Genomic DNA, 22,803 nt, shown 5'->3' with positions numbered 1-22,803 from the left:
GTGCTGTCTCTTCAGTCGTGTCTGACTCTACGACCCTATGGACTGTGGCCTGCCAGGCATCTCTGTCCGTGGAATCCTCCAGGCAAGAATATTGGAGTGGGTTGCATTTCCTTCTCCAGGGGATCTTCCCAACCCAGGCATCGAACCCAGGTCTCCTGCATTGCAGGCAGATTCTTTACCACCTGAGCTACCAGGGAAGCCCGGACAGATACATAGGCACTAGATGATAAAACCACAGGGGAGGTGGGAGCTATGGGAGCACCACAGAGGGGCCTGGGAGCCAGGGAGTCATAATGCTTCCTGATTAGCTGGGCTCTACATTGACAAGACCTTCTGGGTTTTACCTGTCTCGGGCCAGGTAAAGCATGGGCTGGGTGAGGCCTGATGAAGCCAACTGGCCATAGCAGCCCAGCCGGAAGAGACTCAGCGGCAATTACCCAGCGGTCTTGCCTTTTTCCCCCAGTGCACGCAGCATGGTGATGCTGTGGACCAGGCTGTAATCAGAGAAGAATTCTAGATAGAACTACGGCAGCCATTTAAACCCAAACAGATGTGTCGTCTTCTTTTTGAGCCAGTGACTATTCCTCCAGGGTTCAGTTTTCTCAGTCTGGGGAGGGCCAAGGAAACGGTGGGAAGAGATGCCCTGGAAAATGCAGTGATTCTTATGTGGATAGAATGAGTACAAATGACCGGGGAGGTGTTCAGAAAGACTCGGCTTCTTCTTGCTCTCTTGCTCCCTGGTTCCGGCTATCTCTGAGCCCTCAAGCAATCGGAAAATCAGACCTGTCTTTCAACAATTCTTTCAAATAAGTTGAGTGTCAAGGTGCATCCAGATAACCTGCTGGGATCACCTGTGCTTGTTGGTGTGCTTGTGTCCAGGCTCCCACCTAGATCTGCTGACTCCCAGTTCCATCTGTGTGATGGTGGGTGCCCCGGGCAACATTGTGCTCACCACGTTTGTACTGCTCTGAAGCGGGGGGAGTGTGGAGGGGGGAACCGTGCCGGGGAGAGTCTGGCCAGCTGGCTGCAGACTGTGCACACTGAATACACTGGCCCCCGACCTCACTGCAAGAGGAAGAAGCCAAGGGGGAGGCATGCGGCCCCTTGGGCTCCCTGGGAGCCGGATGAATGTGGAGACCAGGTTTGGGGGCCAGAGCAGAGCCAGAACCGGCTCCCCCTTAAGGAGAAACGCCCCCAGCTGGGAAGGAGAGTCCGGAACCAGGAGAGGAGTCAAGGGGCCTCGCTGGGGCCTCTGCCACCATCTGGGTGAGAAGCGGCTGTCAGCAAGCCAGGAGGCTCTCTGAGGCCCACGTGGCTTGAAGCCCCGCAGCCCTCTAGGGCGGCTGCAGAGCTCCAGGCTCCTCTGCTTCCGGTCAAGGGTGGCTCTAGCCCCGATGGACGCTGCTCTCCAGAGCCTGTTCTCCCTAGGGGTGGGAGTGTCGGAGGTTGTTAACGTGTCAGGTCACAGTGAGAAAATGGGAGCTCCCACCCTCTGTCCCTCACCCTGCAATCCAGCCAAACTACTCTGCGTCCTATTTCTGGAAGTTGTAGCTTGCCTTCTCTTGTTTATACTTTTGTGTTTCTTCTACCCTCTACTTATCCCCATGGATCGAATGCTACCCATTTTCCAGCCAAATGCTGCTTTCATAAGGAAACCTGCCCTACCTTCCACCTGCCTAAAACCATCTCTCTGGCCTGTTTCTTCAGTATCTTGAATGTTCCTCTCTGGCTGCAGTGAGCACCTTCTTCCTTATGCCTCCTTATGCCAGTGGACTTGTCTTCTCTCTTCTATTGAAACTGAACTATAGGATCTGTGTCCGCTTCAGCCTCGTACTTCCCACAGCCAGATCACAGAGCCTGGTTCTCGGACTACCGGTAAATGCTGGCTTGTCGAATGAATGAAATGAAAGATTGTAGCTGGGTTTTGCTTGTTTTGTTGTGAGTGATAAGGTGTTTCTAGCATTTAGGAATCAGAACATTGCATTCAGAAAGCATTCAATCTGTATTTGTTCATTTTTTCTCTCACTTTTCTTTAAAAGCTTGGCATCTTCACAGCTCCACGCTTCCTGCTTATTAGTCTCTGAGCCCCAAAATGAAACACGGAGGATGCCGGGGGCTCCCACGATCGAGCATTTCCTGGGATCCCAGAATAGAATAGGGCTACCACGTGTGTTTTCTCATTTGGTGCCCATGCTTCCGTAAGGTAGGTTCTGGTGTGACCTCTTTAGGGATGAGGCAGTGGGGGCTCAGTCAGGAGAAGAAACTTGCCCAAGGACAAATAGCAAGGTTTAAACTCAGTCCCACAGAAGTGCAGGTGGGCCCACAGACGACCAGCATCCGCAACGTGTGGGAACTTACTAGAAATGCAGACTCTTGAGCTCCATCCAGACCTATTAAATCAGAAATCCTGGGAGTGGTGTTCAGCCATCTAAGTTTAACAAGCCCCTGGGGCATTCTCATGCACACTGGGGTTTGAGAGCCACTGGTCTGATGACTGAGATGGTTCCTGGTCTCCTCCTGGAGGGCGTGGGTTACCACCTGGCACCGAGGGTCAGAGAGCTGACACTGTGTGCGGCAGGCCCGGCCTCTGCTAAGCAGGCTGCAGAGCTCTGGGCTGTGATGGATGACTCTGGGGCAGAGGGTGGGTGGGCACGAGCCTGGGCCATGGCTTGCCGCTGAGCCAGATGCCGCATGCCAACCTTGCTCTGTGTGATTTATGAGTTTCTTCCTCAGTACCAACCACAGATGGCTGACTTGGTTACAGAAGAGTTTCTACTCCAGAAGATTCATTAATCAGGAAATCAGCGCTACACCTCCCAAGCCTACAGGATGGGTATACGTTTTACCATGAGTTGTACAATTAAGTCCTTTTTATGGATCAGCCAACTGATGACATTCATAGCCAGTGTGTGTGTGTTAGTCATTCAATCATGTCCGACTCTTTGAAACAAGCTACCATGGACGGTAGCTCTCCAGGCTCCTCTGTTCAAGGAATTCTCCAGGCAAGAATACTGGAGTGGGTTGCCATTCCCTTCTCCAAGGGATCTTCCCAAACCAGGGACTGAACCCAGGTCTCCCACATTACAGGCAGATTCTTTACCATCTGAGCCACGAGCGAAGCCCCTCCATAGCCGATACTATCATTTATCCACCAGGGACTGAGTCACACATTTCAGCTTCTTTAATCCTAACAACAACTCTATTGGGTAGGTGTTTTATTATCACCCCATTTACAAACTAGGAAATTAAAGCCCAGAGATACCTGCCCAAGATTACCCAGCTAAGTCAGAGGTAGAGCCAGAATTTGAATTCATGAAGTCTGACCCAGGGTCCAGGCTTCTTCCTGCCCTTCATTGCCTTTTACATTTTAGTTTGTATCCTTGTACCAACTTCTGTATTTTTATTTTCCCATCTTGCAGTTAAGGAAAGTAAGCTCCCTTGTAAAGCTCTCAGTCTTATCCTGGATCCCACATTTTGTCCCCCTACACCCACATCCTTCCATGGCTGATTCTTAGATACCAGAGAGGTAGGGAGGGCTGGGGTTGGCTCTACTATCATCTTCTACAAATGTAGACACAGGTTGAGAGGCTGAGACACCCAGAGTCACGAGGTAGAAAACTAGGAGCCTCAGGAGACCTGAGAACACAATGTTCCGTGACGCAGTGACGGGCAATTGCTGACGGCTCTGCCTGGTGCCAAGTGTCAGGAAGATGAGATGCCCCTGCAAGACCTAGCCCCCCAGGCCAGGGCTCTTTGCTACATACACTGTCTGCTGTCTCCCTGCATCCCGACCAGGACTACCTCCACGTGCTTTCCTGACCTTAAGGTTCTTTGTTCTGCATTATTGATCCTTAGACGCTAGTCCTGTGCCTGGTCAGGTGGCACCTCCTTTTGCACACCAGACTCTGTGGCTTTGTCCAGCTGGGCTGAGGACTTGGTTCTTTGCAGAGCCCAGTAGGTTCATCCACAGTTTTCACCAGGCACCTGGGTCTTTGTACGCTCATTAAGCAGCTGGGCTTATTTTAAATTTATAACCAAGTGTGTCCATCCCAGTTATTTCTTGGCTGCTATATTGTGTGACAGCAGGGGTGGAGAGGAGCATCCCGGCCTGGCAGGAAGAGAACGACCGCTCCAGCTCTGGCTCAGCCCTTTATGAGCCAGGTAATCTCCAGCAAGCAGCTTAGGCTTCCTGAGCCTCAGGGTCCTCAACTGAAAAACGGGGGTGATGTGGGTGAAGGTCAAATGAGAAGATGTCTGTGGTTAGGTCCCAGACTAGAAAGCAAATACAGCCATCCAGGAATGATCAGAGAGTGTTTTTTTGACCCTGGGGCAGGCCAGAATGGCCAGACACCAAGGCTGTGGATTTCCTAGCTGCTAAGGACATTTTCCAGCCATCAGGAAAAGACCTAGCAGCTTATCTGCTGGGGCACGTGGGAGAGGGAAGCCGACCAGGAAAAGAGGAGAAGCAGAATCCCAGCAGAAGCAGAATCCCACTTTGTTCCTGGCTGGACCTTGCTGATATGGTTCCAAAACCTTTCTCTTGGCACTTGCTTTTACCTTTGAGAAGTAGAGAAAGCCAATTCAGCAGCAGACTTGATGTTTCAACAAGGATTTGAGAAGCTTCAGACTGGTGGGGAGGGCAGGATGGGAAACCTGAGGGAGGGTTACGAAGCAGAAGCGGGGTTCCACCTGGGGTCCTCAGAGCAGAGCTGCCCTCTCATCGGCATCCCCTGGCTGACATGCACCAGGGCTCGCAGGGTATGCCGCTTAGAGCAGGGGAGATGGGGGCTGCGATGACTGCCCTTGGCCAGGGTCCTCTGTCTGCGGAAGCCACACAGGGCCTAGCCTCGCCACTCTCAGTAGGCCTGAGGGAGAGTAACAGGGCCACCCCTTGAGAAGGCCCCACAGATCCCAACTGATGACACAGAGAAAGTCCCTGTGTCACTGTTGGGAGGCCGCTTCCCAGCCCAGGGTCTGCTCTGCCCAGTGAGGCAGCACGCTGAGAGCTGCGGCCTGGCTGTTCCTCTAGCTAGCTGGGCAACCTGCCCCAAGTCACCTCACCTCTCTGAACCTCAGTCTCCTGCCTGGTAAAACAGTGATGAAACTACCTGCTTCTGAGGGATGTAGTGAGAGCTGAACGAGGTGACATTTGTGAATGGACCGGAATAAACAAACAAAACGGGGCATGGTGTTTACAGGGGTGTCCAAAGCCTGTGAGGGAAGAAGTGTTAGTCTTGTTTGCAGTTGGACCCCCAGAGTTTGACGCAGAGGATGTGATCAGTAAGTGTTCGTAAATGAATGAATGAATGAGTGCAGCTCTGTGTGAGACAAACAAGTCTCTGAAGCCCTTGATTCCATCCTCAGCCCCAGCCCTGGACCAGGTTTCCCAGGCCTCCAAAAGGGCACATGCATTCAAGATAGGTATGTGTCAGAACTGCACACTTTGCAGGCAAAGGAGTCAGGGCAGGCACTGATCTGAGAGATGGACAAAGGATGTAATTCATGGGCAAGAATGCTGGGAACTTCCTTGAGATTCTCCACCTCCATCCCTAACCGCTGGGGGAGGATCCTTCCTAAAGGTTCCTGAGGGTCCATATTTCCTCCTCTTACTTTGAATCAGGGTTGTATTCGAATTGCCTGACTTCCTTACATTCCCACTAGAATGCAAACTGCCTGAAGATAAAGACAGCGCCTCGCACAGCACCTAGCACATGGTAGACGCTCAAGAAATGCTGGTTGAATGAAAGAACAAGAGCAAGAAGGCTGCTGTTCTCTCTATTCTGAGAGACTAGTCTTAGTAGGGTTTGGGGGTGGGGCATGTCAATTGTTCTCAGCTTTCTTATATTATATGGTTATTGTTTGGGTTTTCAAGGAATCAGGCGAGGTTTGACCAGTGAAAACACTTTTTCAGCAGGCACAGGGAGACCCAGTATTTGAAAGTTAATGCCAAATCAGTGCTTGATTAAACAGACAATGAATGTGAGAACAAGGATAATACAGCAGAGATAATGCAGCAAATTCAGATGGGGATCACCTACCTTGTTAGAAAACTGCCTTACATACTAATGAATTCATTAAAGGCTAAGTCAGTGAAAACTGCAGCTTCGGGATTAAGGTTTTAGTTTAAACTGCCAGCAGAGAGAAACTGACAAAGGCTTCTCTGTGGTCAAAGCCCTGGTCTTCTTGAAGCTTTTGCCCAGGGCCATGTCTCAGCTCCTCGTGTTGGAATCCTTAGTTTATTTGCATACAAACTGCAAACATCTACAAAGTCTTTGCTCAAGCAATTTTTAAGTAAAATATTATTGCTTCCCTGAAGGATATAATTCGTTGGGTTTTCTCCTCAATATTCATCTCACTTAGCAGTCACTCACATTGACCCAGATTTTCCACCCCGGGAGTGTACAAGAGTGGGAGAAGCCAAAGGAAGGTGGAGCAAAGAAAGGCATGGCTGGTCAGGCCCTGGAACCTGCTTTATAGAACGTGCAGGACGGGACTTCAGTGGTTCTTTTTTTAAAAGATATTTAATGTGGATCATTTGAAAATCTTTATTGAATTTGTTAACGTTATTGCTTCTGTTTTTTATGTTTTTTGGTTTTTCAGCCTTGAGGCAGGGAATGAATCCATACCCACTGCACTGGAAGGAAGAGTCTTAACCACTGAACCACGAGGTAAGTCCCCAGACCTAAGTGTTTTAAGTATTATTTCATTTGATTCTCAAGCCAGCTCTTTGGGAGTTGACCTTATCATTATCTCCATTTGTAAGGAGGAAATCAAGTTTAGGAGATGTTATGTGAGTCGTGCTCAAGGTCACAGAACTAGGAAACAGCAGGACCAGGACTCCAAGAATGGCTCCAGAATGAGATCCTTGAATCATATTCTCTGTAAATCACTTACCCTTTACAGAGCTCTAAATGTACCAGGCAGTCACCTAATGCATAAACTGTTAAGAATCTCAAAAACAGTGACAGCAGTGTGGGGTCTTTCTAAGCATGGCTCCCTGAACTGCACACCCATAAAGCTGGCCCTGAGTCAGGGTTCTGGGTGGAAACATGTCTGTTTTGTCTTGGAACCGTGTATTAAGTCTGGCACATGACAGACATTTAGACTGTTGGCTAACTGAAAGAAGCAATGCAATAAATATTCATCTACCACTACATACCAAGCCGTGCTCTACGCACAGGGAGTATAGCAGTGAACAATACTTACAAGGTCCCTGACCCCCCAGGGCATACATTCTAGAGGGAGAGAACAAGTAACCCACAATATGTATCAGATTATTCAGAGATGCTGATAGGTGTTACACATAAGTAAATAGGGCCTATGTGATTGAGTTACTAGGAGGGTTCAGTTCAGTTCATTTCAGTCGCTCAGTCGTGTCCGACTCTTTGCGACCCCATGAATCGCAGCACACCAGGCCTCCCTGTCCATCACCAACTCCCGGAGTTCACTCAGACTCACGGGTAAAGGCTTTAGGACAGGGGTTGGCACTGATGCAAGATGTGAGTGCTAGGAGGCAGCCAGAGGAAGAGCGTTTTGGCAGAGGGGGTAGTGAGTGCAAGGCCTTTCACTTGGCCAGAAGGAAAGAACCACGTAACTAGGGGACGCACCTGTACTGGGGTTTCCTGTGTGATGAGCTAGAGTCTTGAGTTCTGCCTGCTGCCTTCCTGTCTGTCTCATTTTGTTCTGCTCCCCCTTTCCAGTCACTTTGCCAGTCCTTACTCCACTGTTTTGTTTTTTTTTTTAATATTTATTTTTTGGACTGTGCTGGGTCTTCGTTGCTGTGAGGGTTTTCCTCTAGTTACGGTGTGCAGTGGCTACTTTCTAGCTGTGGTGGTGGGTTCATTGCAGTGGTTTCTCTTGCTGTGGAGCACGAGGTCCAGGAGGCGCAGGCTTCTGTAGTTGCGGCATGTGGGCTGAATGCCTGCAGTTCAAGGACTTTTCGAGCACAAGCTCAATAGTTGTGGCACATGGGTTTAGTTGTTCCTGGGCATGTGGGATATTCCCGGATCAGGGATCAAACCTGCATCTCCTGCCTTGGCAGGTGGATTCCTTACCACCAATCCATCAGGGAGGCCCACCAGTCTTCTCTGAATCCCTCAAATACACTAAACTTTTCCCTGCTTAGGGCCTTTGCACTGTAGATCCTCTGCCTGTTACCTACTTCCCTCACTCTGACTGGCTGGCTCCTTCTCATTTTTCAGATCACAGCTTAATGTCAAGCTTGAAAGGGGGTCTCTGCCTCTGCAAGCTCAAGTAACTTGAAATATTATTCTCTCTCAAAAAACCCCGATGATTTCCTTCATAGTAATAGCCACATTAGTTTTTAGTTTTGACTGTAAGCACCATGAAGGCATCATGGATTGGGGTCATGTCTGCTTCATTCATTTATGAACTTCATTTGAGGTAATAAAATGAGAATTGACCTCCGAGCCCCACATTACTTTATAATGAAACCAGATTAATAGGTAAGTGCAGGTGAGAGTAACTCTTTGAAACTATAATTCAATTAATTCGCTAATTGATTAACTAATGAGTCGACAAACATGTTGAGACTCTATTATTTAGAAGGCATTAGGGATTCCAATATGAAAGACTGGGTTTCTTCTTCAAAGAGCAGAGCTTATTGAGGGAGCTGGACAATCACACCAACAATGCCACACAGTGTGATTAAGAGTCATGACAGAGAATGCTACTAGAGCTTAGAAGATAGAGGAGTGAGTGGAGGGATCAGGTGATCAGGGAGGTCTTCCTGGAGGAGGTGATACTGAGTTGAGCCTTAGCCTATGATCAGGGGTAAGAGTGTGTGGGCCTTGCAGAACTAGACTGCTCATAAAAGGAAGGGCCTGTGCAAAGGCAAGCAAGAGCTCATACGGTGTACTCAAGGGACAGAGAAGTGTGGTAGGAGCAGGAAGGGGATGGGTGGGAGCTAAGTTTGACAGGTGCTAATCATAAAGAGCCTCGGGGATCCAGCTACAAACTTGGATTTTTATTTTAAGAGTAATAGAGAGCTTTAAGAATACTAAGCAGCAAATCGACATGATCAGACTTTTATTATAGGAAAAAAATCTCTGCTGCACAGCAAGAAAGAGGGTGGGCTAGGAAAGAATAGTGGTGGAATCTGTTCTTTTATCACCAGGACAGTCCCCTTCTTTTCCAGGGAAATGTTCCTTCTCTTGTGGTTTGAATAGAAGCTTCCAGTAAAAAATTACCTCACAATTTAGTGACTGCAAATAACTAATATTTGTTATCTCATAGTTTCTGTGGGTCTGGGATCCAGGAATGGATTAGCTGGATGGTTCTGGCTCAGGGATGTCACGAGGTTGCAGTCAGAGTGTCAGCCAGGGCTGACATTCAACTAAACCCAGTCATCTCAAAGCTCAACCAAACCCAGAGAATTCACTCCCAAAGCTCGCTCACATGACTTCTGGCAGGGCTCTGATAATCTGCCTCCAAGCCTGCTCATAAGGGTTTCTCTACTGGGCTGTCTCACAACATGACAACAGGCTGCCCCCCAAGTGAATAATCCAAGAGAGAGTGTGCCTAAGATGGCAGCCACAGCCTTCTTATAACGTAACATAGGAAGTGAGAGTCCATCATTTCAGCCGTATCTTTTTATTAGAAGAGCAGCATCAATAAGTCCTCACGTGAGAGCAGACCTTTACTCAAGGGCACAGCTACCAGGAGGACCATCATGGGGGACCATCCTAGGGACTGCCTACCACACCGCTGAATTAGTCATTAGGCCAGCTGACCCAAGCTGGGCCAACTAGAACATTTCCTTGGGATCTGTGCACTCAGTCAGAAAGAAGAAATCTTTCTAAAGTAGTGAAGCTTGGACCTCCCTGGTGGTCCAGTGGTTAAGAATCCTCCTGCCAATGTAAGGGACATGCCCTGGGGTCCATGCTCTGCAGCAAGTGAAGCCACTGCAATGATAAGCCCAAGTGCCACAAATAGAGAGTAGCCCCTGCTCACCGCAACTAGAGAAAGCCCACATGTGGCAACAAAGGCCCAGCACAGCCAAAAATCAAATTAAAAATATGTATATATACATAATTTTAAAAATAAAATAATTAAATTAAAAATATGAATATATATATATAAACAAAATAATAAAGTGGTGAAGCTTGAAGACTACGGATAGTCACGTTCTCCATCAAGTGGAAGAAGCCGGTCTGTGGGAAGAATGAAGCTGACACTGAAAGGGAAGCGGAAACCAGAAATAGTAGACTTTGCCAATTGCAGTAGTGGGCTTTCCACGTTTCTGGTTGCATTTGACCCTAAGCCCCACTTGTGCTCGGGCCATTCCTGTAGTTTGGTTATATGCATCAATACACAACACCTCCTCTAGCTTTGCTAAGGTAATTCAGATGGGTTTTTGTCATTTGTAGCAAGAAAAATGACAGCTGACTCACTGATGCAGTCACACAGGGAGGCAGGCGAGTCAGTTAGGAAATGGAGTAAATCTGGTGGGCGCTGATAATGGGCTGATCTGGGGTGCTGGGAAGGGTGATCAGGGTCTAAACAGGAGAACAGATAAGCACTGATGGTGGGGACCGTATAGGACTATCTTATTCATCATTGTACCCTCAGAGGTTAACCCTGTGTCTGGCACAAAGTAGCTGAAATGAATGAATGAAGGCAGGGAGACATAGAAAAAGCAGGACTTGCTGACTGGCAGGACATGAAAATGAGAAAGAGGGAGAAGGAAATTGTACTCAGATCTCAGGCTTGAATGACTGGCTGGCGGGCAGCCCTATTCAAGACGGGAAATGCTGCCTTGGAGGGAGTCAAGCGGAAGGGTGATGAGTTTGCTCTTGAATTACTGGAGGAGTGGCTAGTCTTAAGGAACAAAGATGTTAACCTGTTTACATGAGGTTGTCTCTGTCACTGTCTGCCTTAGCTCTGGCCATGTAACTGAGGGATACAGCTACACGTACTCAAAGTCTTATTTATGGGGCTAAAGAAAGACCTAATTTGGCAAATAGAGAATGACCACAACTGCCTTGTGGGAACTGGTGGCCCTTGATTAGGAATGGTCTGAAATTAGCATGACAAAAATCAGTGGTCAAGTGCCAGCCTAATGAGTCCATCTGACTCCCAGCACAGTTCTTCACGGTCCCTGTATGACAGTCTACTCCCAACAAGCTTGGGAGAGATTATGGAATGGGCTGAGAAGTTTGAAATTGGGTATTCAGAAAACACATTTGTTTTTCTCTAACGGGAACAATGTGTCAACACAAATACCCACACTCAGGCTGGGTGTAGTTGGCAGCTCTTTAAAAACTGGCATTGGAAAGCTGTCAGGGGTGGGAAATGCCCCCTCTCAGATTGATACTTTGTCCAGCCAGAAGCAGTCTAGGGAGATAGTTTAAGTAAAGGTTATTAAATTCCGCCAGAATTTAGTTTGAAGCGCTGACTCTGTTCACACCCCTGAGCAAAGCTCATCAGCATGTGTCAGAAATACAGCTTCAGTGGCTCCAAACATCCCCAGCTGCTCTTGGTTTTTCGGGAATGCCAGCCTGACACAGTACAGCTAGCTAGGCTTCCCAGTAAGCTCCTCCTGCTCCAGTGGCCCCAAGGTACTGAGCAAAGTCTTCCTCTGTCATCCAAATGTGTCCTGCTTTGAGAATGCCAATGCACTGGCTTGCCCTCTTGGGAGCTCAGGTTGCAGGGAGGGAGGTGGGCAGGTGGAATGCAAGAATAAACGGCGGTGCTGTAAATGGCCAAGCACTACAGAGGGGTGAGGAGAGAGTGCTGGATGCCAGCACCACAAATGATCAGCCTCACAGCTACCTCTACCCACAAGAGCAGTAGTCAGGACAGGATTGTAACTGCGTTATCAATTTTCTTTTAAACTTACCATTATGGGAAACTTCAGGCACATATGAAAGCCAAGAGCAACTTCCCTGGTGGTCCAGGGGTTAAGAACATACCTGCCAATGCAGGGGACATGGGTTTGATTCCTGGTCCAGGAAGATCCCACAAGTCTCAGGGCAATGTGCCCAAAAAAACTGAAGCCCGTGTGCCCTAGAGCCCATGCATCACAAACAGAGAAAGTTCGGACACAGAACAAAGACCCATTGCCGCCAAAAAGAAATTAAAAAAAAAAGCAGAGAGATTAACACCCATCTCCTAGTCTCAACAATTTTAGATTATGACTAACTTTATTTCTTCTTCCTGGGCTTCCCTGGTGGCTTAGAGGGTAAAGCACCTGCTTGCAATGCGGGAGACCCGGGTTCAATCCCTGAGTTGGGAAGATCCCCTGGAGAAGAAAATGGCACCCCACTCTAGTAGTCTTGCTTGGAAAATCCCATGGACGGAGGAGCCTGGGAGGCTGCAGTCCATGGGGTTGCAAAGAGTTGGACACGACTGAGCAACTTCACTTAACTTTATTTCTTCTATATCCTTCCGTTGGATTATTTTGGAACAAATCATAGATATTTTATCACTTTATCTGTAAATACTTCACATATGCTCTAAAAGATAACAACTTTAAGAAAAAAAGCATAATGCCATTATCCTACCTAAGGAACTTCATAACGATTCCTTAACTCTGATGGAATTGTATGTGCCATGCCAGGCTAAGTTGTTTCAGTCCTGTCCAACTCTCTGCAACCCCAGGGACGGTTGCCCACCAGGTTCCTCTGTCCATGGGGATTCTCCAGGCAAAAATACTGGAGTAGGTTGCCATTTCCTCCTCCAGGGGATCTTCCTGACCCAGGGATCAAACCCATGTCTCCTGTGGCTCCTGCACTGCAGGCAGATTCTTTACCACTGAGCCACCAGGGAAGTCCATGGAACTATACACTATAGTGTGAGCAAAGGAGGCTCCTGCGCTCCCATCTCCTTTACTCTTCATCCCTCAAGCAAGGTGTCAAATTCAAAGAAACAAAAAAGGCAGAGATCAGAGTCAGGTAAAACTGTGCCCACACTAAGCTCATCCCCAATGTCTCAGCAACTCTAGTATTTTAAAACATTTCTTGAGATAGGCTAAAACAGAAATTAAAGAAAATAGCAGCTCTCACATTTTTATCAGACCTTCGGCATTTCTCAGAGCTACAAGGACAGCCCGTAAGAGAACCACGAAGTGCTGGAAGATAAACCAGATTCTTTGATCCGCGGATGGTCGGGCTGCCAGAGTCCGAAGTGAAAGTGAAAGTGAAGTCGCTCAGTCGTGTCCAACTCTTTGTGACCCCATGGACTCCCACCAGGCTCCTCCCACCATGGGATTCTCCAGGCAAGAGTACTGGAGTGGATTGCCATTTCCTTCTGCAGGGGATCTTCCCGACCCAGGGATCGAACCTGGGTCTCCTGCATTGCAGGAAGACGCTTTAACCTCTGAGCCACCGGGAAAGCCCGGTGCCACAGCGTCCAAAGCCTCCACTAAGGTACAGGGATACTTCATAGACTTCTTTTAGGAAGTATTGTTTTAATAACAGTATTCAATATTTCTGGGGAATACATTTTATTAAAGTATAACATATATGTATAGAAAAGTTCACAAAACTCTAGGAGTTTGTTTTGTAAAAAGTTATTACTTATCGAGCTCTACATTTGTCTTGAGGATTAAGTTAAATACTAAAAATGGGACATAAACAGCTGGACAGCTACTAAGGCAGCCAGTCATATAAATGTTTACCATGTGAACTCATCTTTGCAGGATGAGACGGCATCTCCATGGGTGGACTAGGGTAGGAATCAGAGCTAAGTAGGAGATGTCTGTGCAGAGGGTAGCCAGGTAGGGGCTGTCAGAGCCCCATGGGGTGAAGAACCTGTCCACCTGAGTGATCCTCCTAGCTATGGGCTCACAGGACAGCATGCTCAAACGCTCTGTTGTTTGAGGAGTGACCACCAGCCTTTTACATGAAGGAAAGACACCAATTTCTCAGTCCAAGTACTTTAATAGCCCCAGAGGGCCTGGCTCAGAGAAATACTGAGAAATACCCATAAATACTCAGAGAAATATCCACAAAATACTGGGGTATCAAGGCTTTCTATCTCAGATTCCTTAGGGATGTATCAAGACTTCATGCTAAAGAGCATTTGCCCTCATTAGTGTCTGTATCATCAGATCATTTTATGAGACTCCTCTGAAGGGAATATGAGTCTAACTCCACTTTGTCACTACAACTGCCACTTCCCATTGGGATTGGCTTAATAATTGGAAAGAATATTATGGCAGTCCTTTCTGGAATTGCTTCATAGGTAGAAGGAAGTGGATGACCATGCTTCTCACAGGCTTTGGGGCTCAAGAATAATGTCAAGGACAAAGTAGACTCTGGAATGGACAGGCCTTTGGACAGAAGGGGCCTAGCATGATCCAGTGCCTGTCACACTGTTCACCCTGGAGCAGTACTGAAAGACTCAAACATACTCCTTCCCTTAAAGACTAGAGGGCAATACAGTTGGCCAAGCCTTGGGAGTCTTGGAACAGAGCAGATACTCCACAACACATGCCAGTAAGTGAAGGTAGGAGTTAGCATTACCATGGCAACCCCTCCAATCTCACGCTTCCCAGGAAGAAACCATGATCTATCCCATTTCTCTTAAACTATAGTCCAGAGACCTTAAATTCAAACATCTGTTGACAAGCGGTCTGTCTCAGTTAAGTGATGCAATCAGTCCTCATTAGCCTTCTCCCCACTCTCTTGAAAAGCATAAAGGAAATTACCTTTAGCACAGAAGAGGCTTTTAAGCCAAGCTCTTCAACAGTATACCTTAAACTGAATAGCCCATTGAAGCACTGAATTACAAAACAGAAAGGAGAGGGCTAGAGAAGCTGACCCAGGATCTCTAAATGTAGCTGAAAGGATTACTATTGTCTCCAAAGGTAAACTATCTTCTTAGCTCAGGCTTACAAGTCAAACTACGTAGTGGAGAAGAAAGTGAGTAACAAGAAATTATCACCCTCTAAGGTTTCTTTCACTGAAATTCCCTTCAGACCATCAACTAGCTTCTTCCAACTTCTCCATCTCCCAACTGTCCTCTTGATTTCAGTCTCTTGGCCCCTCCTAATCTCTTAGTCCATCATTCACTTGCCTTTTGTCTGGTCCAGGGCTTGGGTAGCCTTCTGATATTATGCTTGTGACGTATGATTGTCACCTAAATTCTCTCCTCTCCCATTCTAGTATTCCCTCCTGTAACAATTAGATAGTGTTTCTTGTACTAAAGTTGTACTTTTATCTGCCTTCTATTAGATGGTGGGATTTATACTGCCTAAGATGATTCTTGTTCATTTTGAGATCAATTATTTACTTTGCAATGCGTAGTCAGATTTGCTATTTACTATACATCCAATTCACACCAGGCACTTTTCTATGTTCAGTTCAGTTCAGTTCAGTCAGTCAGTCGTGTCTGACTCTTTGTGACCCCATGGACTGCAGCACGCCAGGCTTCCATGTCCATCAAACTCATCTCCAATGAGTCAGTGATACCATCCAACCATCTCATCCTCTGTCATCCCCTTCTCCTGCCCTCAATCTTTCCCAGCATCAGGGTCTTTTCCAATGAGTCAGTTCTTCGCATCAGGTGGCCAAAGCACTGGAGTTTCAGCTTCAGCATCAGTCCTTCCAATGAATATTCAGGACTGATTTCCTTTAGGATTGACTGGTTGGATCTCCTTGCAGTCCAAGGGACTCTCAAGAGTCTTCTCCAGCACCACAGTTCAAAAGCATCAATTCTTCGGCACTCAGCTTTCTTTACAGTCCAGCTCTCACATCCATACATGACTACTGGAAAAACCATAGCTTTGACTAGACAGACCTTTGTTGGCAAAGTAATGTCTCTGCTTTTTAATATGCTATCTAGGTTTGTCATAGCTTTTATTCCAAGGAGCAAGCAGCGTCTTTTAATTTCATGGCTGCAGTTACCATCTGTAATGATTTTGGAGCCCAAGAAAATAAACTCTGTCACTGCTTCCACTTTTTCCTCATCTACTTGCCTTGAAGTGATGGGACCAGATGCCATGATTTTAGTTTTTTGAAGGTTGAATTTTAAGCCAGTTTTTTCACTCTCCTCTTTCACGTTCATCAAGAGTCTCTTCAGTTCCTCTTCGCTTTCTGCCATAAGGGTGGTGTCATCTGCCTATGTGAGGTTATTGATATTTCTCCCAGCAATCTGACTCCAGCTTGTGCTTCATCCAGCCCAGCATTTCACATGATGTACTCTGAATATAAGTTAAATAAACAGGGTGACATATACAGCCTGACGTACTCCTTTTCCAATCTGGAAACAGTCTGTTGTTCTGTGTCCGGTTCTAACTGTTGCTTCTTGACCTGCATACAGATTTCTCAGGAGGCAGGTAAGGCGGTCTGGTATTCCCATCTATTTAAGAATTTTCCAGTTTCCACACAGTCAAAGGCTTTGGTGTAGTCAATAAAGTAGAAGTAGATTTTTTCTTGAACTCTCTTGCTTTTTCTATAATACAACGGATGCTGGTAATTTGATCTCTGCCTTTTCTAAATCCAGCTTGAACATATGGAAGTTCTTGGTTCAGGTACTGTTGAAGCCTAACTTGGAGAATTTTGAGCATTACTTTGTTGGCATGTGAAATGAGTGCAATTGTGCAGTAGTTTGAACATTCATTGGCATTGCCTTTCTTTGGGATTGGAATGAAAACTGACCTTTTCCAGTCCTGTGGCCACTGCTGAGTTTTCCAAATTTGCTGGCATATTGAGTGAAGCACTTTAACAGCAGGACTTGAAATAACTCAACTGGAATTCCATCACCTCCACTAGCGTTGTTCATCGTGATGCCTCCTAAGGCTCACTTGACTTCACATTCCAGGATGTCTGGCTCTAGGTGAGTGATCACCTAGACCAGTGATCTGGTCGTTTTTGCATAGTTCTTTTGTGTATTCTTGGCACCTCTTCTTAATATATTCTGCTTCTGTTAGGTCCATACCATTTCTGTCCTTTATTGTGCCCATGTTTGCATGAAATATTCCCTTGGTATCTCTAACTTTCTTGAAGAGATCTCTAATTTTTCCCATTCTGTTGTTTTTCTCTATTTCTTTGGATTGATCACTGAGGAAGGCTTTCTTATCTCGCTCTCCTTGTTCTTCTATGGAACTCTGCATTCAGATGGGTATATCTTTCGTTTTCTCCTTTGCCTTTTGCTTCTCTTCTTTTCTCGTATTTGTAAAGCACCTCAGACAACCATGTTGCCTTTTTTGCATTTCTTTTTCTTGGGGATGGTCTTGATCACTGCCTGCTGTACAATGTCATGAACCTCTGTCCACAGTTCTTCAGGCACTCTATCAGATCTAATCCCTTGAATCTATTTGTCACTTCCATTGTATAATTGTAAGGGATTTGATTTAGGTCATACCTGAATGGTCTAATGGTTTTCCCCACTTTCTTCAATTTAAATCTAATTTTGCAATGAGTTCATAATCTGAGCCACAATCAGATCCGTCTTATTTTTGCTGACTGTATAGAGCTTCTCCATCTTCGGCTGCAAAGAATGTAATCAATCTGATCACAGTATTGACCATATGTTGAAATCCATGTGGAGAGTTGTCTCTTGTGTTGTTGGAAGAGGGTGTTTGCTATGACCACTGCATTCTCTTGCAAAACTCTGTTAGCCTTTGCTCTGCTTCATTTTGTACTCCAAGGCCAAATTAGCCTGTTACTCCAGGTATCTCTTGACTTCCTACTTTTGCATTCCAGTCCCCTATAACGAACATCTTTTTTTTTTTTTGGTGTTAGCTCTAGAAGCTCTTGTAGCTTATCACAGAACCATTCAACTTCAAGCTTCATAGGCATTAGTGGTTGGGGCAGACTTGGGTTACTGTGATATTGAATGGTTTGCCTTGGAAATGAACAGTGATCATTCTGTCGTTTTTGAGATTGCCTCCAACTACTGCATTTCAGACTCTTTTGTTGACTAGGAGGGCTACTCCATTTCTTAAGGGATTCCTGCCCGCAGTGGTAGATATAATGGCCACCTGAATTAATTCGCCCATTCCAGTCCATTTTAGTTCACTGATTTCTAAAATGTCCATGTTTACTCTTGCCATCTCCTGTTTGACCACTTCCAATTTGCTTTGATTCGTGGACCTAACATTCCAGGTTCCTATGCAACATTTCTCTTTAAAGCATCGGAGTTTACTTCCATCACGTCACATCCACAACCAGGTGGTGTTTTCACTTCGGCTCTGTCTCTTCATTCTTTCTGGAGTGATTCCTCCACTGAGCTCCAGTAGCATATTGGGCACCTACCAAGCTGGGGAGTTCGTCTTTCAGTGTCATATCTTTTTGCCTTTTCGTACTGTTTCTACGTTATCTCATGGAAAACAGTGTGGTATAGGATATTTTGCCCCTCAACATGTAGGCACATGGAAGTTTGTTAAAAATGTGGAATGTGAAAGTCCACTTCAGACCCAAATCTGCACTTTAGCTGTGCATTTAGATGCAAGAGCTCAGGTGTGCAACATTCAGAATGAGAGGTAGTGCCAACACATCAGGATCTCCCAAAAAACTCTCTCTTATTTTTCAGTTGTTATTAAGTGCTTAAGATTATGTTTCTTGGTAAATTTACCCTTTTATAATTATAAAAACAGCCCTCTTTTGCCTGGTAACATTCCTCATTATGATGCTTGCTTTGTCTGATACTATATCTATGTCAGTTTCTTATGCTTAGTGTTTGCATGGAATATCTTTCCCCATCTTTTAAACTTATCTGTGTTTACACACACACACACACACACACACACACACACACACACACATATAATATTTGTTTGTTTGGGCTACACTACATGGCTTGCAGGGTCTTAGCTTCCTGATCAGGGATTGAACTGGGCCTCCAGCAGTGGTAGTGCAGAGTCCTAACCATTGGACCACCAGGGAATTCCCGGTTTTTATTTAAACTGGGTTGAACATGTAGTTTTGTCTTGCTTTACTGATCCAGTCTTTTAACTGAAGCATTAAGACTATTTACATTTAATGTAATTAACAGTAGGATGGGGGTCTAAATCTACCATTTTGCTATTTGTTATGTCTGACCACCTGTTCTTTGTTCTGGGGGTCCTGCAACAGACTAGATATAACATTTGTTCTATAACAAATGCCTGTGCGTGAGGGAATTACTGGGCAGGAGGAAAGCACTCAATATCTAACTCTTTCCTTTTTCTCATTGGTTGAATGGTTTTGGTGAATGTCACAAAATGTGCTGATTCGTTCTACTAAAAATACGTTAACCTCCCCACACCTCCCATAGCTGTTACAAACTTTTCCCGCCATCTTCAGTGCCCTTGTATCGACTCCTCCCTTTCCCCAAGATGGTAACCAATTTTACCTATTTAATGGATTGAGATCATCTAACACAAACTCTCTGCACCTTGTACCTTTTTCTGAGTTTAACCATTCTACCAGTACACCTAAACATATATTTCAACTGGCACTGATCTTTCATCAATTATTTAATTACTATATATATATATATTTAATCTTAGACTTTTCCTTTACTTATATACAGGAACAAATTGCCTTTGAAAGTGTACTTCCAACTCATCATTGCACATTGCCACCCTTTTTCTTTCAAGTTTCCAATGAACCTTGCCTTCTCTGCTTATATTTCACTATTTCCCTTACTCTTTACCTGCAAATTTGGCTTTTGTCTTCATATTAAACCAGTGAAAAGGCTTTCTAAACTCCAAATCCTAAGACTTCTTACTAATATAATTCCTCACTTTACCTGTTTACTGAAAAATTCTCTTGACTTGGCTTCTGAGACATTATATTCTCTGGTTTTCTAATCTCGTCTACACAGAAGAGTGAAGTTAATTCTCATGTTGCAAAGATTTGACAGGTTATGCTTTAAAAACCTTTTAGACTATCCATAGCCTTTGAAATAAACTCTGTAGCTTCAAGTTCAAGGAACTCCAATACCAACCTTCCTGGCCTTTATGCCATATACCATCTCTCCAAAACTTACTGTACTCCAGCCACAATGGCTTATTTGTTGACTGCAGCCATGAAATTAAGACACTTGCTCCTTGGAAGAAAAGCTATGACAAACCTAGACAGCATACTAAAAAGCAGAGACATCACTTTGTAACAAAGGTCTGTCTAGTCAAAGCTATGGTGTTTCCAGTAGTCACGTATGGTTGTGAGAATTGGACCATTAAGAAGGCTGAGCACCGAACAACAGATCCTTTTGAACCGTGGTGTTGAAGACTCTTGAGTCCCTTGGACTGCAAGGAGATCAAGCCTGAATATTCACTGGAAGGACTGATGCTAAAGCTCCAATACTTTGGCCACCTGATGTGAAGAGCTGACTTAGTGGAAAAGACCCTGATGCTGGGAAAGATTGAGGGCAGGAGGAGAATGGGATGACAGAGGATGAGATGGTTGGACAGCATCACCGACTCAACACGAGTTTGAACAAGCTCCAGGAGTTGGTGATGGACAGGGAAGCCTGGCATGCTGCAGTCCATGGGATCGCAAAGAACAGACACGACTTAGCGACTTTCTAGCTCTGTTCCTAAGGAAAAATAATGGTGGGATGTATTACTAGGCAAAACTGCTGAAGGTAAAAATGACCTCTAATTAGTAATTTATGCCTCCACTGGTGATAAGACACAGGTTTGTTTTTCTAAATGCGGTGATTCTTGTAACAGAGACACATCTCTTGTAACGACCTACAAGCACTGTCTATGGACACTGGCTCCTACTGTATACAAGGCTTCTAAGCCAAGGTAATCCTTGCACTTACCTGTCTTGTCTCTTGCACCTGACCTACCACTTGTCTGTCTGTGCAGAGGCTAATTCTTAGATGGCTGTGTGAACTGCCGTGAGGGCTACTCCCTCCCGTGGAAGAGTAATGCTTGATGCTGGGTCAGCAGGCTGTTTTCTGTCCTGTGTTTTCAAGTAAACTGGTGATATATGTGACCTACTCAGGTCTTGTGAATCCAAATATTTCTATCTTTAAAGTTCCTTTGATAGTCACCAGAGATTCATTATCTAGTTACTTATTTTGGGAGGGCCTCATATTCCCTTCAAGATCTTTGAGGTTAAGACCATGTCTTTTTCTTTTCAATTAATTAATGTAGGTTGTGCTGTGCAGCATGTGGGATGGTTCCAGGACCAGGGATCAAACCTGGGCCTCCACAGCAAAAACATCAAATCCTAACTACTCGGGTCACCAGGGAACTCCCAAGACTATGTCTTTTTCACCTAGCAAAGTGATCTGAATCAATGTGAACCTATTTTTTTCACCATTAATAAAGGAATAATTATTTCCTATCTCAAAGGGTTGCTATGATGATTAAATAAGATATATATAAAAATGTTTCCCAAGCAGTAAATGCTATGCCTAAGTGGTGATCATACTAACACATAAATATATAGTCCCTATTCTAAAAGTATCCCTATTAATGTAGTAATGTTTATTAAACACTTCATATATTAACTCTGATTTTCATTCCAACCTTAAAAATTAATAAAAACAATTTGATAAAGAAGTGGTCATACTGATATAGAACTGATTTCACACTAAGAAATGCCCTGCCCTCTTTCCTCCAACCCAAAGACTGGTCTACTTCTAGGACAGAAAGAAACGGTCTGCTCACCCTTGTTGAAAGTAAACAGCTTACCATCATTCTCATCCCAAACAACAGGAGTAAGATATGCAACCTATCCAAACATGCCATATACATACACATACGTGCCAAAAATACCCAAGGCACTTTAGTGAGTTGCTGGCAATATTTTAAGCCAGAGAAATACAAGTTGAGTGAGACTGTTAAAATATCCCCTTTCTAATCCTGGGAGGTGTTAGATCAAACATTAAAAAAACAGAAGCAAGCAGCACCGTCAAGAACTATTTTAGAAATTTCCAGGTATATAAAATAAGGTGGATTACAGAATATCAGGATCTTTGTTAAGTTTTCTGGTATGTTTCACCTTTAGGCAGCAGTATAAAACATCACTCTATAAGCAGAAATCAAACCTGTTTGACTTGTAGTCAGAGAAGGGCCACATGGTCAGTACTCTTAACCCTGTAAGAACATGGAACAGTGGCTGTAGCTCAACCAAACCACTGAAAAGTTTCATCACAGATTCCACCTTAACAATGGAAAAAGCCTACTTCTGTTCCTCTTCTGTGTAATAATGGAAATGGTTAAATGTATATTCCCCCATGTTTATTCAAGTCCTGTTCTTCCTTAAGCTTTAAAAGTATAATTCAAAATACTGCTCACCTTTTTCCTCTCATCACCCAACATCTAGGACCTAGATGTTTTCTTTCACATTCCTTAGAAAATCTTACTTCCTCTGTAAGTCCAACACTAAGAAACATTTTATCAGACTCAAGGGATCCCATTCCCTCCAGATGTGTTCTAGAGTATTTTTCAAAAAGAAAAAAAGAAATGAAGCCAAGATCGTATCTGTTAGAGAAATAAAACTATACTAGACAGGCCAACTGAAAAGTAGGGCAGTCTGACTGACTTTAGGATCTATTTTTCTGTGAGAACATTTTTTAAAATTGGCTGATTCACAGTGAAATATTAACTACAGCTACATATATAACTTCATTCTGCATAAAACAAGTATATAATGCCAGTCATGAAGCCTCCAAAAAAACTGCCCATCTTACAGTGTGTAAAGTTATTGTTAGCCATTGGTAAAGTGTGATACTAACAGAATCAGGGAATGTCCACATACTTTGACTGGGGATACGATGGGAATGCAGTGTATGTTCAAGTCACAGTGTGACCATAATCTTTACATTAAAAGCAAGATCATCCTGTACTCTTCTGTGGTCTTTCCCTTACCCTTGTACAGGAGCGGTAATCAGCAT

At 45.0% G+C, this 22,803-nt stretch overlaps 1 long non-coding RNA gene across 1 annotated transcript; it reads left to right on the top strand.

Moving 5' to 3' along the window:
- Positions 1-5,277: 5,277 nt before the first annotated feature.
- Positions 5,278-21,255, top strand: LOC120852777. Its single transcript, XR_005718644.1, has 2 exons — positions 5,278-6,668; positions 21,056-21,255. It is a non-coding gene; the product is annotated as an uncharacterized LOC120852777 (long non-coding RNA).
- The last annotated feature ends 1,548 nt before the right edge of the window (positions 21,256-22,803 follow it).

This window comes from Oryx dammah, unplaced genomic scaffold (genome assembly GCF_014754425.2).
Source record: "Oryx dammah isolate SB20612 unplaced genomic scaffold, SCBI_Odam_1.1 HiC_scaffold_26, whole genome shotgun sequence".
NCBI classification, from domain to species: domain Eukaryota; kingdom Metazoa; phylum Chordata; class Mammalia; order Artiodactyla; family Bovidae; genus Oryx; species Oryx dammah.
This window is presented reverse-complemented; position numbering and strand designations above follow the sequence as displayed.